This window comes from Sus scrofa, chromosome 3 (genome assembly GCF_054392235.1).
Source record: "Sus scrofa isolate SSC_HxYL_T2T_F1_AM1 chromosome 3, Sscrofa_HxYL_maternal_Yorkshire_Landrace_v2.0, whole genome shotgun sequence".
Lineage (NCBI taxonomy): Eukaryota > Metazoa > Chordata > Mammalia > Artiodactyla > Suidae > Sus > Sus scrofa.
The window spans coordinates 22986023-23002686 of record NC_139385.1 but is presented as its reverse complement, the minus strand read 5'-3'; the positions used below and the strand labels follow the sequence as shown (position 1 = coordinate 23002686).

At 45.2% G+C, this 16664-nt stretch overlaps 1 long non-coding RNA gene across 1 annotated transcript in view; it reads right to left on the bottom strand.

Moving 5' to 3' along the window:
- LOC146404469 (uncharacterized) overlaps positions 1-15509 on the bottom strand; it is a 33090-nt gene extending 17581 nt beyond the window's left edge. The window contains exon 1 of the long non-coding RNA XR_014840461.1: positions 15249-15509. This is a non-coding gene — a long non-coding RNA (uncharacterized LOC146404469). The remainder of the gene's footprint in view (positions 1-15248) is intronic.
- Between the last annotated feature and the right edge of the window lie 1155 nt (positions 15510-16664).

Genomic DNA, 16664 nt, shown 5'->3' with positions numbered 1-16664 from the left:
CGTTGTGGCTCAGTGATTGACAAATCCGACTAGGAACCATGAGGTTGCGGGTTTGATCCCTCGCCTTGCTCAGTGGGTGAAGGATCCGGCATTGTCGTGAGCTGTGGTGTAGGTCGCAAATGTGGCTCGGATCCTGTGTCGCTGTGCCTGTGGTGTAGGCCAGCAGCTAAAGCTCTGATTAGATCCTTAGCCTGGGAACCTCCATATGCCATGGGTGCAGCCCTGAAAAAGACAAAAAAAAAATAATAAAATAAAATACATTTACAAGCACTAGTGAAAATAAAACAGTTAAGCATAAATCTAACAAAACGTGTCCAGGATGCTGCTATGAACCCATGGGTACATGTGTCTTTTTGAAGTACAGTTTTGTTTGGATATGTGCTCAGTAGTGGCATTGCTGGATCATAGAGTAGGTCTATATTGGGTTTTCTGAGGACTCTCTGTAATGTTTTCCATAGTGGTGGTACCAATTTACATTTCTCCAGTGTGGGAGGGTTCCCTTTATGCCAAATCCTTTCAGTATTTGTTATTTGTCTTACTAATGATGTCTATTAATTATTAATGATGGCCATTCTGACTGGTGTGAATGTATTTCTAAATCAGGAGTGAGACTGAGCATTTTTGTCTGCTGACACTCATTGTTTTTTCACTGTTGTTGTTTGATTTTTTTTTTTTTTTGGCCACTTGCAGCATGTGGAAGTGAGCCAAGGATCCAACATGAGCCACAACAGTGACAAGGTTGAATCTTTAATCTGCTATGCCACCAGGGAACTCCAGGGTCTGAAAACTTTTGACTCACAAAGTTGCTTAGTTGTGAGTTGATTCAAACCTCCTGTAGTGTGCTCTGTGGGCTAAGAATAGCTTTGTAGCAGGGATATGGGAATTTTTAAAATTCTGTTTGAGCAGCTGTGCTCCAGCAAGAAAGAAAAGGAAGGGATACCAGCAAGAGGCGTGTGTGTGAGTCTGCCCCCTTTCATCAGGAAAGCAGGAGTTTTCTGGGGAGCCCCATACTGAAGACTTCTGTGAACATTTTAGGCAGAGTTAGGACACATGGCCCCACTCCCAGGTGCAGCTCAACGTGGGGAGGTAAGACTTTCTACTAGCACAGATGGATGACTCAGACAAAATCGGGATCCTCTTAGGAAGAGGAGGGAGTGAGAACTGGAAAGGGTCCTGGGAGGCTTTGCTACATCCCTCACCTTTTTTTTGCCCTCTAGAATTTCCTTAGGTGTTCTTAGAAAAGAGAGGGAGAGGGATGGGTGGGAGGGAGAGAGAAGGTAATGATTTATACAGAATAAAAATGTTCTCTCTTTTTTTTTGTCTTTTTAGGGCTGCACCCACAGCATATGGCGGTTCCCAGGCTAGGGGTCAAATCGGAGCTGTAGCCGGTGTCCTACACTACAGCCACAGCAACGCCAGATCCAAGCCATGACTTCGACCTACGTGACAGCTCACAGGAATGCTGGATCCTCAACCCACTGATTGAGGCCAGGGATTGAACCCACAACCTCATGATTCCTAGTCAGATTTGTTTCCACTGTGCCATGACAGGAACTCCAAAAGTGTTCAGTTTGGTGAGTGTTGACAGTTGAATATACTTCGGTGTCACTACCCAACACAAGACATAAAATATGTCTAAACTGCAGAAGATTCCCTCGTACCTCTAGTTAGTCTCCTTACCCCCACCTATCAAAGGTTTTCTGATCCCCACCACCACAGATTAGATTTTCCTGTCCTCTGATGTCACATACACGGAATCATACCATATGCATTCCTTTTGTGTCTTCTTGACTCAACATGTTCTCTGAGATTCATCCATGTTGGGCAAGTTTTCAAAGATCCACCAAGTTGACATCAGTTAAAGAGGTAACTTCAGATTTTCATCCATAGTAACAATTGCAATAAGGACAAGAATCCAGCATGAAATAAACTCAACTCCAGTTTGTACAGAGGATGTCTTAAAGGGAGAATGACAGAGGAAGGAGGTGGGCAAGCAGGGGTCCAGTAGAGTCAGAGAAGAATTACAGAAAATGGGAAAGAGGGGGTTGGTCCATGTGAAACCATCTGGATTTGCTAACTGGGAAAGAGGGTGTTGTCTGGAATAAGCAGTAAATTCTTGGAGTTGCTTGGAGTTTTCTGAAGCAAGCACACTAAGGGAGCTGAGAATCATCCTGGGGATGTGGCCTTGAATTGTGAGAAACTACGCTAGTGTTTGCTCAGGTCTTTATATTACAAGCCAGGTTTGAGGTCTAGTTGAGGAGCAGCTCAGAGGAGCCTCTCCTAGAGGTTGGTCAAGGAGAGAATCTTGGTTGGTATAAAATAGTTTGCTGCTTTTTGTGTTGTGTGACTATACCACAAGTTGTTCTTTTCACCTGATGATGCACATTTGAGTTGTATCTACTCTTTGGCCATTGGCTGCAATGAACATTCTTCTATCAGTCTTACATTTCTCTTGGATAAATATCTAGGAGTGGGGAATGGCTTAGTCATAGGGAGGGTATGTATTTAACTGGCAGACTCATCTCCAAAGTGGTTTATCAGTTTACACTTCCCAGTAGCAATGTATCAAAATTCCAGCTGCTCCATATCCTTGTTAAACATTCAGTATTGTCAATGGATGTGAAATGGCATCTCATTCTGGTCCTAAATGGAATTTCCTGGTGACAAATGCATACTTCTTATGTGCTTATTCCTATGTCTTCTTTTGTGAATTTGTCTGTTCAAGTTCTTTGCTCATTTTTGCTGCCAGTGATAAGGTTGGTTTCAACTTCTTAGAGTTCATTATATATTCTGGCTAGGAATCCTTTGGTTAGATAGATGTTTTGTAAATAGATGTACATGTATAGGAAAATGAAAATTTAAAATATCATTTACAATAGCATTAAAAAAGCTAGCTATCTATGGAGTTCCCATTGTGGCACAGGGGAAACAAATATGACTAGTATCCATGAGGATGCAGGTTCTATCCCAGGCCCCGCTCAGTGGGTTAAAGATCTGGCATTGCCATGAGCTGTGGTGAAGGTTGCAGATGTGGCTTGGATTCCTTGTTACTGTGATGTGGTATAGGCAGGTAAGTATAGCTCTGATTTGACTCTTTGTCTGGGCACTTCCATATGCCTTGGGTGTGGCCTTAAAAAGCAAAAATAAATAAATAAACAACAAACCCACCAACCAGTGATCTAAGTCCTAGACAAGATCCTAGACATCTTTTTTTGGAAGAAATTCATAAATTGATTCTAAAATGTGTGTGAAAACACAAAGGTTCTAGAATAGCCAAAACAAACAAACAAACAAAAACACAACTTCAAAACAAAAGGGAAGTCAGGGAACTTAAACACTGCTTAAACTAAGTGTAAAGCTACAGTTAAGCTACAGTGATCAAAACTATTTGGCCTTAATGTAAAGGTAGGAAAATAGGATCAGTGAAACAGAAGTGAAACTACACCAGTGCTGTCAGTTGATTTCTGCCCAGAGGGCCGCGTTAGTTTTCCTTTTCCCAATAAGAAAAAGGAAAGTCTCTTGAACCAATGCTTCTGGATCAGCTAGATATTCAAGTGGAAACAGAATGAGCTGTGACCTCATTCCATAAACACTAAATTGGGATGGATCATAAACCTTAAATGTAAAAATGAAAAAAGAAGTTCCCGTCATGGCACAGTGGAAACAAATCCGACTAGCATCCATGAGGATGTGGGTTCAATCCCTGGCCTCGCTCGTTGGGTCAGGGATGTGGCATTGCCATGAGCCGTGATGTAGGTTGCAGGTGTGTCTCAGATCTGGCATTGCCCTGGTTGTGGTGTGGGCCAGCAGCTGTATCTCCGATTCCATCCCTAGCCTGGGAATCTCCATATGCTGCAAGCGAGGCCCTAAAAAGCTAAATAAATAAATAAATAAATAAGAGCTACAAGCATAAAGCTTCTGTAAGAAAAGACAGAGGCAGTCCTGGGGTAGGTAAATATTTTGTATTTACCCAAAAAGCTCTAACTACAAAAGAAAAAGATAAATTAAGAAAATGAACAGCTAAGCTGCAGACTAAGAGTAAATAATTCAGATTACATGTTCTTAAATGTTTTAGTTTTCCCAAAAGAACATTTCATTCAGGTCTATGGCATGCTGTTAAAATGCTTTAATTTTATTAATTAAGAATAATTTGTGGGAGTTCCCATCGTGGCGCAGTGGTTAACGAATCCGACTAGGAACCATGAGGTTGCGGGTTCGGTCCCTGCCCTTGCTCAGTGGGTTAACGATCCGGCGTTGCCGTGAGCTGTGGTGTAGGTTGCAGACGCGGCTCGGATCCCGTGTTGCTGTGGCTCTGGTGTAGGCCGGTGGCTACAGCTCCGATTCAACCCCTAGCCTGGGAATCTCCATATGCCATGGGAGTGGCCCAAGAAATAGCAACAACAACAACAAAAGACAAAAAGACAAAAAAAAAAAAAAAAAAAAAAAAAGAATAATTTGTGGAGTTTTTTTGTTATTAAAAAGTGAGATATAGGACATTGTATCAAGGGGACAGTGCTTTCTCCTACTTGTTTGGACTGGATTCTCCTACTTATTTCACTCTGTGAATGTTGGTTCCTTTTCTGTTTACACTTTTCCGCTATTCCATGACTGCTTACAATGGAGTTCCCATGGTGGCTCAGTGGTAATGAACCTGACTAGTATCCATGAGGACGCAGGTTTGATCTGGCCTCGCTGACTGGGTTATGGATCTGGAGTTACCACAAACTATGGTGTAGGTCACAGATGTGGCTTGAATCCTAGCATGGCTGTGGCTATGGGGTAGGATGGCAGCTGCAGCTCAGATTCAACCTGTAGTGTGGGAACTTCCATATGCTGTAGGTGTGGCCCTAAAAAGACAAACATAAAAATTTTTAAAAAGCTGCTTACCAGAGGGATGGTGGTTTGTAGACCGTATTACACCTTGTAAAGTAAGAGATGTTAGATGAAGTAGTCTCCTTTGGGAGGAAACTAGCTTCAATGATTGATCCCTCAAGGTCTGTGGCTCTCCTTAGGAGAGCAGCAGGGAGATTTCACGAACTCCCAGGAAGGGAAGCAAATCCACACTCGGTTTAGGTACAGAGTCTATTGCCCTTAAGACTTTACTTCCCATCTTCCATTTACAAACCGAGAATAAGACCAAAACTGGAGTTCCCATCGTGGCTCAGTGGTTAATGAGTCCAACTAGGAACCATGAGGTTGTGGGCTCGATCCCTGCCCTTGTGCACTGGGTTAAGGATCCGGTGTTGCCGTGAGCTGTGGTGTAGGTCGCAGATGCAGCTCGGATCCCACATTGCTGTGACTCTGGCATAGGCTGGCAGCTACAGCCCCGATTAGACTCCTAGCCTGGGAACCTCCATATGCTGTGGGAGCAGCCCAAGAAATGGCAAAAAGACCAAAAAAAAAAAAAAAAAGAATAATACCAATAGGAGACAGAAACCAAAAAATGAAACTAAAAGTTGTAAAAGAACAATACAATTAAAAATTAGAGGAGTATCTTAAAAACCATGGGTAGTATGCATTTAAAGTCCCAAACTTGAAACTTAGCACTGAGCATATTCAGTTGAATTTTGCAATTGCATACATATATATATGGATATACACATAGATACATAGATACATATATATGTATCCATCTGGAAGCACTTAAGCAATCCATACCTACATGTGCACCACAGATACACACCCTTTAAGCACCTGAAGTGTTTGGGAAGGAGTCTAAATCCAGGTGGGTAAGGTTTATGAAGCAGTCAAATTAATTTCCCTAAAACTTCCACAGCTTGCAGGAACTACCTTCGGGTTTTTAACAGGGCTCTGTGTGTTCCTGTTTGTCCAGCCTTTGGAGTAACACGTGGCACACAGTAAGCATGCAGCAGGGGTCCAGGATAAGTGAAATCACCCAGTCCCAGCCTTGGCCCTCAGGGTCTGGGCCCCTTCCTATTCCCCGAATCCTCAGATGAAGAAAGGCTTGTTGGAGGGCTTTTCACAGCTTCATAGGAATTTCCCAGTGTTACAGCTGACACTCCAGCAAATAGGACAGAATCAGTCACTGTCTCTTTAATGTACAGGTGTTTGGGCCAGAGGAGTGTTTCCCATGGGAGGAAAGTGAGAAGGTTGTTGGTGGTCCCCAGAGAGATGCTTTAAATGTTCATGGTTAGGTGTTTGGTACAGTGTGTGTTTGAAAACATCAGGTAGCTCCTCAGCCCTAAGAGCTAAGAAAACTGAGTTGACTTAAAGACCCATCCCATTCAACAGGTGGTATGTGAGTGTCAGGAACAGATGAAAGCAGCAGTGGACTGAATGAAGATTCAGTCTCTTCAGATCTTTCCAAATCTGAAATGTTTGAGTCTTTGTTTCTGGGTTTGAAACACAAAATCAAGATATTCAAATGGAAGGGCTGGTCTCTGGGTTTGGGGAACAGAGGACGGTTGTGGAAAAGGCAGAAGAATTAGGTGCACAGGATCGTGGTGTGGCGATAACCACTAGTGATATTTTGGTATCTACTCTGCATGGTTGATACACATGTACACGTCCTTTTGAACAACTTGGCACCATTCTGTCCATATGATCTGTGGTCTGTTTTGTTGACTGATAATTCCAGGTTCAGTCTTCTTGTAAAAAACTTTTTTTGTGTGTTCATTCTTGGGTTATTGCCAAAGGACAAAATCCCAGAAGTGGGCCTGTTTCGCTTGTTTATTGTGTCCTCACGTTATGCTGTCTTTTAATCCCTGTTGCCACAGTTCCCTGCAGCTTGACTGTGCCCCTTGACCGTGTGATGGTGGTGCTCCAGGGCCTCCTTCCCCTGTCCTCTCCAAAGCCAAGTGCAATTAAAATAGAGTTTTAGTGCTGATTTGAAGGGAGCCATACTGCCTTCTGTGTTGGCTTTCATTTTCATTTTGCCTTTTTTTTTTTTTTTTTTTTTGTCATTGACACAGCTGACCTTGTATGTTCATTGTTCATTTGTTTCTTCTTCTGTGAATGGCCCACTTTTGTCCTTTGTCTTTTTTTTTCTTCTGGGATATTAGGGTTTTATTTGTACTTATTCATTTATGAATTCTTTATATTGTAAGGACATGAGCACTTTGTGACCTGATACAGATATTTTTCCTTGTTTAATATTTGCCTCTTATGGCTGTGTATGAAAGCCAAACTTGTTCCTGTTATGAAGACAATACAACTTTTTTTAAGTTAGGCTGCACCCACAGCATGTGGACGTTTCCAGGCCAGGGATCAAACCCGCGCCATAGCACCACCTGAGCCACGGCAGTGATGACACCAGATTCTTCTCTTGAGGTCACTGTGCCACAAGAGAACTACTAATTTTTTTAAACTGAAGTTGCTTTACAATTGTGTTAGGTTCAGTGTATAACCAAGTGATTTAGTGGTACATATATATGTTTATATATGACATTCTGTGACACATGTTCTTGCATTTTAACATCTCTCAAATCACACGTGACTTTCTCTTTTTTTTCTTTTTAGGGCAACACCTGTGGCAATTGAAGTTCCTGGGTAGGGGTTAATCGGGGCTGCAGGTGCCGGCCTACACCACAGCCATGGCAACAGTGGATCTGAGTCACATCTGTGACCTACACCATAGTTTGCAGCAATGCTGGATCCTTAATCCAGTGAGTGAGACCAGGGATTGAATCCACATTCTCAGAGACACTATGCCCCTCACTTAACCCTGAGCCCCAACAGGAACTCCAGATGTGACTTACTCACGACCTGTCCTGCAGTCACTGTCAAGGTGTTAGAGCTGTCATCGCCTGTGCAAGTGGACACAATGGCTATTCCTGGTGGCATGGCAGGGCTGGACCGCTGTGACCACAGCCCTTGGTGCTTTATTCCACATACCATTTAAGGGCCATTTGAAGAGAGTGTAAATCCTGATGGCTTTTGAAAGTCATCCATTGGTCCCCTTTGAGATCAAGGAGCCAGTAGCAAAACTTCCAGAGTGAGGGTCAACTGCTTGGAAGAAACCCTCAGTGCAGGTGGAGAGAGCTCCAGAGACATGCATCCACAACAATGCCCCCCCCCCCACAGCCTGAAGGGCTGTACTGTGTGGAAAGGCACAGACACTCCAAAAAGGGAGGTTCAGCCAACATATTTCACACAGCTTTGCCTCTTCTATTTGCTCCAGGGAGAGAGATGGTGACACTCGGTCTCAATAAAGGAGCTTTTTTAGTAACCACAAAATTAAAATTCTAAACAATAAGAAAAATGTTAGCTAGCAGGCAGGGTTTTCTATTCCTTTTTTTTCTGTCTTACAGTTGATAGTGTCTTAGATATGATGAAATATACAGCCTATGTATCATGAACCCCTTGTCATTCTCAGTTGTTCTAGTTCATATTTTAGATAATTGGTTAGTATTCATTGAGTGGATGCCCTGGAATTTGCTCAGCTCAGTCTAGTTAATTGTCCTGATTCATGGTGCTCACTGCCCTTCAGAACCCCAGCAGCCGTGCCCAGCAGCACCCTCTTCCTACCTCTTCCCAACAGTGTGTTGCCCGTCTTTTCTCTTGACCACTCTCCTGGAAACCTCTGGCAGTCCCTGGATTGGAGGACTGGGAAGAGACATGTGTTGGAACCGTTAGGATGTAGGAGTCATGGGAACTAGTGATCAGGTGGTCCTTGTGTTATGTCCATGCATCACCCCAACTGATGGGGGTCCTTGTGTTATGTCTGCACTACCCACCTCTTTGTTGTCACCCATCATTGACCATGTCTGGTGTGCTGTGGGGATCCATGCCAGGCTCCATGTGACCTGAGTCTGCTTCTGTCTCCAACCTCCTCTCCAGTTTCTCCTGTTTTCTTCCTCTTCTCCAGCCCCCCTCCCTCCTTCCTGCTATGCTGAGCCTCTTCATCCATCCATTTCCAACCCTGAGCATTTCTCTCTGCAGTTCCTTCTGTCTGGAATGCCTTTTGCACAGCTGACTCTACCACATTCTATAGGACTCACCTCACCCATGCCCTTTTCAGCGAGGTTCCCTTTCACCTCTCAAATAGGTTCTCCATCTGCTGCACAGGTCTATAGGTCATTTGTCATCATCCCTATCTTCATCTCTGTCCCTTCTGTTTTGTTTACCAGTGTAGCCCAGAGCGCAGCACTTTGCAGACAATATTGCTTGATGGGGTCAATAGCATTAAATCTGCTGATAGATAATGCAGAGTTGGGAGGAGTAGAAACCGCTCCTTATTACCCAAGATGGCACTAATAAATCCAGCAAGGAGGACTTAGAGGGAGGCAAATTGGTGAGCTTTTCAGCAGTTTGTGGTTCTTAGCAGTGGGGCGAGGGCTTTCTTTGTAGGGAGTAGTCAACAGTGGCTTCATGTTGTTGAAAGGACTCTTGCCCTGGATATTGGGGTTGACTAAGGTCCTTTTGTATTTTTTTATTTTTAAGGCCACACCTGCAGAATATGTAAGTTTCCAGGTTAGGAGTCTAATCAGAGCTACAACTGCTGGCCTACACCACAGCCACAGAAATATGGAAGCTGAGCTGTGTCTGCGATCCACATCACAGCTCACGGCAATGCTGGATCCTTAACCCACGAGTGAGGCCACATCCTCATGGATCCTAGTTGGATTTGTTTCTGTTGCACCACAACAGGAACTCCTAAGGTCCCTTTTTGATGCCTGTTCTCATCACTAGTCTGCTCTTCTTGCTTCAGCTGCAGATACGGCTTTTACCACTAGATGGCAGGAGGTGATTCCTTTGAAATCAAGCATCCCTCTTACCGCCACCTACAGTGAGACCTCATTTTTCATGGCACTTACACCCCCAACATACCTTTGAAACAGAAGCTCTACAGAACATCCTCCCCCTTACACTGTGTAATGCTGTTTTCTATTTTAATCACTTTGTCTTCTAAAATGTAGATTTGCAAAGTATGACATTGGTTTTATGATATGAATGGGCCCCAGGCTGTTCAAAAAGCACTATTGCAGACAAGGGGGCAAGTTTGCTCTGTGAAACTGTGGGTCTGCTGTTCTCTGTTCTCCTGAGACAGTCTGGGCTTATAGCAGATTGTGTCCCTTAGTGAGTACGTTGTGTGTTGCTGTGTTGAGTTGCCGCCTTGAGTAGCCAAACATTCCTGCTTCCTCATGGGTGTCTATGGATGTGCAAACATGGACACAAGAGCCCTGGGCCAGGGGGGTGGGGATTGCAGTCAAGGCAGCTGTAAGCCTTGCTGGTGGATATAAAGAAAAGAAAGACATAATATGTGCTTCTGGGAGCTTAGAACCTAACTGGGTGACATCAAATGTGCCCCCCTACCCCCCCCCAAAAAAACCACACATATATTAAGTTTCAGCTTACTTATCCAGCAACATGGAAGTGGGTGTGTTATTCAGGATATCACTTAGGGTGATTTAAGCTGTAACAGAAGACTGACTTGATTTGGCTTAAGTGGTAAAGACCTCTGTTATCTCACTGTTACCTCATATTCATAGTGGGGTAGAGAAGGCTCCAGCCCAAGGGGGTGTGACATGGCCTTAGGGATCCAGGTTCCTTCTGTGATGTCTCATTTGTCCTCAGGCTGGTTCTACACACAGTTACACGAGACTTTCCGTGGTCATCCGGGCTTCAGCTCCCAGGCTTGGAACACTCCAGCCTCAACTCCTGGGAGTGTAGACTAGGATAGAAAGAGTTTAGGCTCCCGTAGCATTTCCCAAGTTGTAGCTGTTTTGTGTCTTTGTCCCCAGTTTCCCCACTGTGACCTGCTTAAGGGACATGAAATGACAGGTGCTTAAGAGTCAGGAGAAATACTTTGGTAATTATTAGTTATGTTTACCAAATATTTCTGAATCTCTCCCCCCCTGGACACAACACTCTTGGTTGAGCAAAGTTATCTGACCTACTCTGGCCAGTGAATTTGCCGAGTGAATAAATGGTTGCAAGGTCTTCTGAATGATGTATGAGGTGAGGTTATTTGATGTTTAGGGTCCTGGGAAAGGAATTTGTGATATGAGGGAAGAAAGAGGTATTTTCTGAGCAAGGTTCATCGAGGCAAAGTGCCCCTTCCATGAAAAAGTTTTCCTGTCGTAAGCAAGGAAGGGGAATAGCACAGGGCCTCAGAGTCCTTTGTGGAAGTTATTTATTTCTTTTTGGTTGTTTTATGGTCCCACCCAGGAATCAAATTGGAGCCTCAGGCACTGGCCTGCATCACAGCCACGGCAAAGTCACATCTGAGCCACATCTGAGATGTACCCTGTAGCTCATGGCAACACCAGACGGTTTACCTTCTGAGGGAGGCCATGGATCGAACTCCATCCTCATGGACAGTGGTTGGGTTCTTAACCTACTGAGCCATTAGAACTCCATGTTTGATAATTATATGGAGCTGAAATGTTTAAAAAAAATCTCAAGACTTTCTTTTGTAAAAAATGTTATGGCAGTTTACCTTTTAGAGGAGAGGATGCACAGGCCACATCTGGCCCGCCACCTATTTTTGTAAATGAAGTTTTATTGGAACACAGCCACTCCCACTTATTTACACCTTATCTATGGCTGCTTTAGCCCTCAGCCCACAGGGCTGAGAGCTTTGACAGAGACCACTTGGTCTGCAAAGGCTAAAATGCTTTACTTTCTGGTTCTTTCCAGAACATCTGCTAAGCCCTGTCTTAGAGCTTTATATCTCTGTAAAAGGGCAGGGAAAGTCCTTTCCATAGGTCCTGTTGCCTCATGCCACTTCCCCCTGGGGTGGCCCCCTAGCCACACCAGCAGAGACTTAGCTGTGAGTCACAAGCTTTCAGGGACCACAGCCATGAGAGCTCATTCCATCTGATCTCAGGGGCCCTAGACTGACGGTCTAAGACACCTATCTCCAGGCAGCAGGCAAAAATGGGGCAAAGAATAAAGGGTGAGTGAAACTCTCTGAGGGGCCTCAGTTCTCAGTGTCTTTTTTTTTTTTTTTTTTTTTTTGTCGTTGTTGCTATTTCTTGGGCCACTCCCGCCGCATATGGAGGTTCCCAGGCTAGGGGTTGAATCGGAGCTGTAGCCACCGGCCTACGCCAGAGCCACAGCAACGCGGGATCCAAGCCGCATCTGCAACCTACTTCACAGCTCACGGCAACAACGGATCGCCAACCCACTGAGCAAGGGCAGGGACCGAACCCGCAACCTCATGGTTCCTAGTCGGATTCATTAACCACTGCGCCACGACGGGAACTCCCCAGTGTCTCTTGAATAACCTTTCTGGGCAGCCAATGATCAGGTGTGGAGGGAATGCAGTCTCAGTTTGGACGCATGTGAAGCCAGGGACCATGTTGTGTCTTTGTCTCAGGGCCACCCTTGATGGTGGCTGCTTTTGGCTGCCCCCTGGTGGCTGTGCTCGGCCTCAGCTGTCTTCCCTGCCTTATGTGCCCTGCCAGCTACTTGGCAGTGGAGAGTCAGAAGGGCCAGAGAGTATCATGGAATCAAACATTGAAGCATTGCTGCCACAGTCTTTTTCCCCTTTCTCAAGGCTGACAAAGAGGACGTCTGCTTCTGAACAGCTCCAGGTGTGCCTTTTGGAAGCTTCCTTCCCCAGGGATCCCTCACTCAGAGCTCTGATGAGGAGCAAGTGTGTGAGGGCTCAGGCAGACTCCTCAGTCAGAAGTCCTCTCTGGGATGTAGGATGCTGTGCTGTCCTTCTCATGGTCCTTGGGGTCTCCTGAAGTTTTAGACTGTTCCTAAGGCTCCATCCCTTGTTTGCTTTTTTTTTTTTTTTTTGTCTTTTTGCCATTTCTTGGGCCGCTCCTGTGACATATAGAAGTTCCCAGGCTATATGGAGTCGAATCAGAGCTGTAGCCACTGGCCTGCACCACAGCCACAGCAACACGGGATCCAAGCCACATCTGCAACAACACCACAGCTCACAGCAACGCTGGATCCTTAACCCACCGAGCAAGGCCAGGGATCAAACCCACAACCTCATGGTTCCTAGTTGGATTCGTTAACCACTGAGCCACAATGGGAACTCTGGCTCCATCCCTTGGTGAGTGAAATCTCTTGAAAGGTGTTGTAGACTTTCTTAGGTTGGTAGGGTTGTGGATTGCTGGGCATCTTGCTAAGTGTTAGAGCTGTGAGGAGCTGCTGCAGGCAGAAAGGGGTGTTGTCATAGTCTTCACAGCTGGTGATGGAGCTGAGGAGGAGAGGATGCATTCGAAGACAGGCAGTGGGGCTGAGCAATTTTTTAAAACTTGAAATATATTTGTGATATAACTTTTTATTGAAATTTAATTGATTTGCAGCATAGTTTAGTTTCAGGTGTAAGCACAGTGATTAGTTATTTGTGGGTGTGTGTGTATGCGTATGTATATATCTATATATAGATTTTTCTTTATAGGTTATTACAAAATATGCTATATAGTTCCTTGTGCTATACAGCAGGTCTTCAGTTTTAGATTCCACATAGAAGCGATATCGTATGATTTGACATAGTGTATTAGTTTCAGGTGCATTACACTGGGATCTGACATGTGCATACATTCAGGGCTGAGTGACTGGATAGAGAGATGGGAGAATTCTGTCATGACTAGCAGGTGCCTAGATGTGGGCGTGGCCAATGACTAAACTAGGAAAAGCAGAAGGGGGAAGCAGGGCTGTGTCTATGTGTGTGTGTGTATGTGTGTGTGTGTGTTTCACACTTGTTTAAACTGCAATCATGGTAGAAAATCACTGTGCATCCCTATCCAGGAGCTACATCTATGCACCCGTGTCTGTAAATGGTAGAGGCATACACATGATGCTTGCTAAGGGCAGGCCCTAGTCTGCATGTCCCTACCATATTTCCTCATTAATCCTCACAACCCCATGCGGTGTCACTACTTTCTCTCCCTTTCAAATGAGGAAATTCTGGCCCAGGGAATTCGTGACTTTCCCAAGGCCTCACAGCAAACAAGTGGTGGAGCTGGGATTCGAACCCTATCTCCCCAGGCCCAGAGTGCCTGCTTTCTAACACCCCACTGTTCACCATCATGGGAAAAATCAGTGCATCACAAAATAATACTTATCCTCATTCCATGGGATGCTTTCTATTTGCTATTTCTATTTTATCCCCAACTGCTGGTCACAATCACACCACATTGATTTCTTTTCTTTTCTTTTTTTTTTTTGTCTTTTTTTGGGCCACTTCCGCAGCATATGGAGGTTCCCAGGCTAGGGGTCGAATCGGAGCTGTAGCCACTGGCCTACGCCAGAGCCACAGCAACTCGGGATCCAAGCCGCGTCTGCAACCTACACCACAGCTCACAGCAACGCCGGATCCTTAACCCACTGGGCAAGGCCAGGGATCGAACCCACAACCTCATGATTCCTAGTCAGATACGTTAACCACTGAGCCACGATGGGAACTCCCCATCATTTCTTTCTTTATGTCTTCTCAGCTCAAACTTTATCCACTGAATTACAAACTTGAAGAGCTTGCTGTTTTTCTCAACACTCGCCACAAAATTGTAATTATGTTACCTCCTGGGTAATTACTTGCTTCCTGTTTTCCAACTGGAGTGAGTTCAGACACCACCTCAAACTTGCTCATTATGGGTTTTCCATCACAAAACACCACCAACTCACTAAAAGGAAGGGCCTGGAACAAATTATACTCTTAATTGTTGTTGAATGACTGAATGAATGGAGTGCACTCAAGCTTCACGCTTTCTTTTTCATGCTTTCAGGTCCATGACACACACCTCCGCTCACCACGCACCCCCTGCACCCCGCCCCCAGCCTTCACTACACTCCTGATTGCTGATTGTAGACTCCCTCAGCAAAGCCAAGAGCTCTGAAGAATACAGGCTCTGCACGCAAACATGTGGTCCTGGACAGATCATTTCCCCCCTTAACTAGCCTGAGTTTCAGCAGCAGGAGGGGATCAGGACAAGTCCCAGAGGAGTGTAACTTATAAAACAGAAAGCACCTGCGCTTCTCCTCCTAACACATCAAGGCTGCAGTTACTACTTGTTTCAAATATGTTTCCAGACCAAGTCCACGTCTACCTTGTTCAGTGCCTTAGCTCTGTCAAACATCCCCAGGCTTGTACTGTGCCAGGCACACAACAAAAGTTAGATATTATTAGTTAAGTAAATGAGTCCCTGCTCCGAGCAGGGGCTCACAGATGTTCCACAAGTTAACGGGTGCCTTTTGGCGTAAAAGCGCACTCCCCAGACACAGGCCCGCCTCTCACCTAGACCCCAGCACCCAGGGGAAGCCGACCCCTAACCCCGCGCCGGGCAGGTACCGCTTGCACAGAGAAGCATTTTCCCAAGTACCTCACACGCCCTCGTCGTCCGCGTCCGGAGGGGAGGAAGAACCGGTGGTGAAAGACGGCCTCCTCAGGCTAGTGGCCATGGGCGTGGAGCCTGCAGAGGGCTGCGTCCACCGGGGACGTGGAAAAGTGGAAGCTGGGTGAAGGAGCGAGGCCCGGAGAAGGTACGCAAGAGGAGCACCGACGCAACCAGCTCAGCAGCCGCGGCTCAGTGACACCGTCCAAGGCAGCTACCCGGCTCCTTGGACAATTTCCCCGCCCCCTTAGCCCGCAGAGAGGCCGATTGGAGAACGTCTATGGCCCCGCCCACACAACCCGGAAGTTCTTGCGGTGAGGGGGAGGGAGGGACCCGAAATTGACGCCAGGGGGCACCACGTAAGCCTTTCTGGGAATTGTAGTCCTAGCGCTTTGGGAAGCCACCAGGTTTCTCATTGCAGGTTATGAACTTTTAGAACTGTAATTAACTCAGGGTGGAAAAACTGGCAGGATCCTCAGCGTTGGGGCGAAGGGCAGAGAAGCCAGCCAGACAAACAAGGGCAGTGATAGAGTCAGTAGGAGCTGTCTCATTCAGCAATTGAATGTATATTTACTGAGTGCTGACTCTGCGGCAGGAACTGGGGGAAGAGCTTTGCACACAAAGTCATCTTTGAAATGTTGTGAAGAAAGGCATGTGTGGAAAAGGAATACCGTGAAAACTATGTAGCAGTGAAAATAAGCCAATTAGAGCTACCACTTCAAAGCGTCAGTAGTTGAATTTCAAATCATAATACTCAGTGAAAAAAGAGATAACATTTTTGCAAAGTTCAATCAAAGCAGAAATAGTGTTATTTAGAAAAACACATATAGATGGTAAAACAATATACGGAATAGTAAAGGACCAAGGGGGAAATAAGAAATTAGGCTATGTGTGCCATTTAGGGAGTGGAGAAGGTAGGACACTGGAGGGAATGAGAATGGGGAAGGTGTACATAGACACTTCAATAATTTCTCAAGTTGAGGTGAGTTCCTATGTGTCTCTTTCACTATTATGCATTTTCAAGATGTTCATCATATAGACTTTATATTAGACTCACTATAAAGAATCTTCTAAATAAAATTCTTAAATCTGTTTGCATACTCCATTTCATTATGTCAGAAGCAGGGAATGGATGTACTCAAAGTTTAAGAACCAAGGGTTACACACACAGGGAGAATAAAGAAACAACAAAAACCCAGTACACATATCTTGGGGCAAGATCAGGTGTCAAATGTTGGCTTAGTATTCAATGGAGGAACAAGAGCTCATTGATACCCAAAGTAGAGATGACAGTGGGGAAGGCTGAGGTTAGGGAGTTTTGCCAGGGGGAGTGGGGAGTGGCGATGAGATGAAATAACACTTCTTCGAGTGTTCCTCAGCCAAGAGGGTATTGCAAACCCCTGA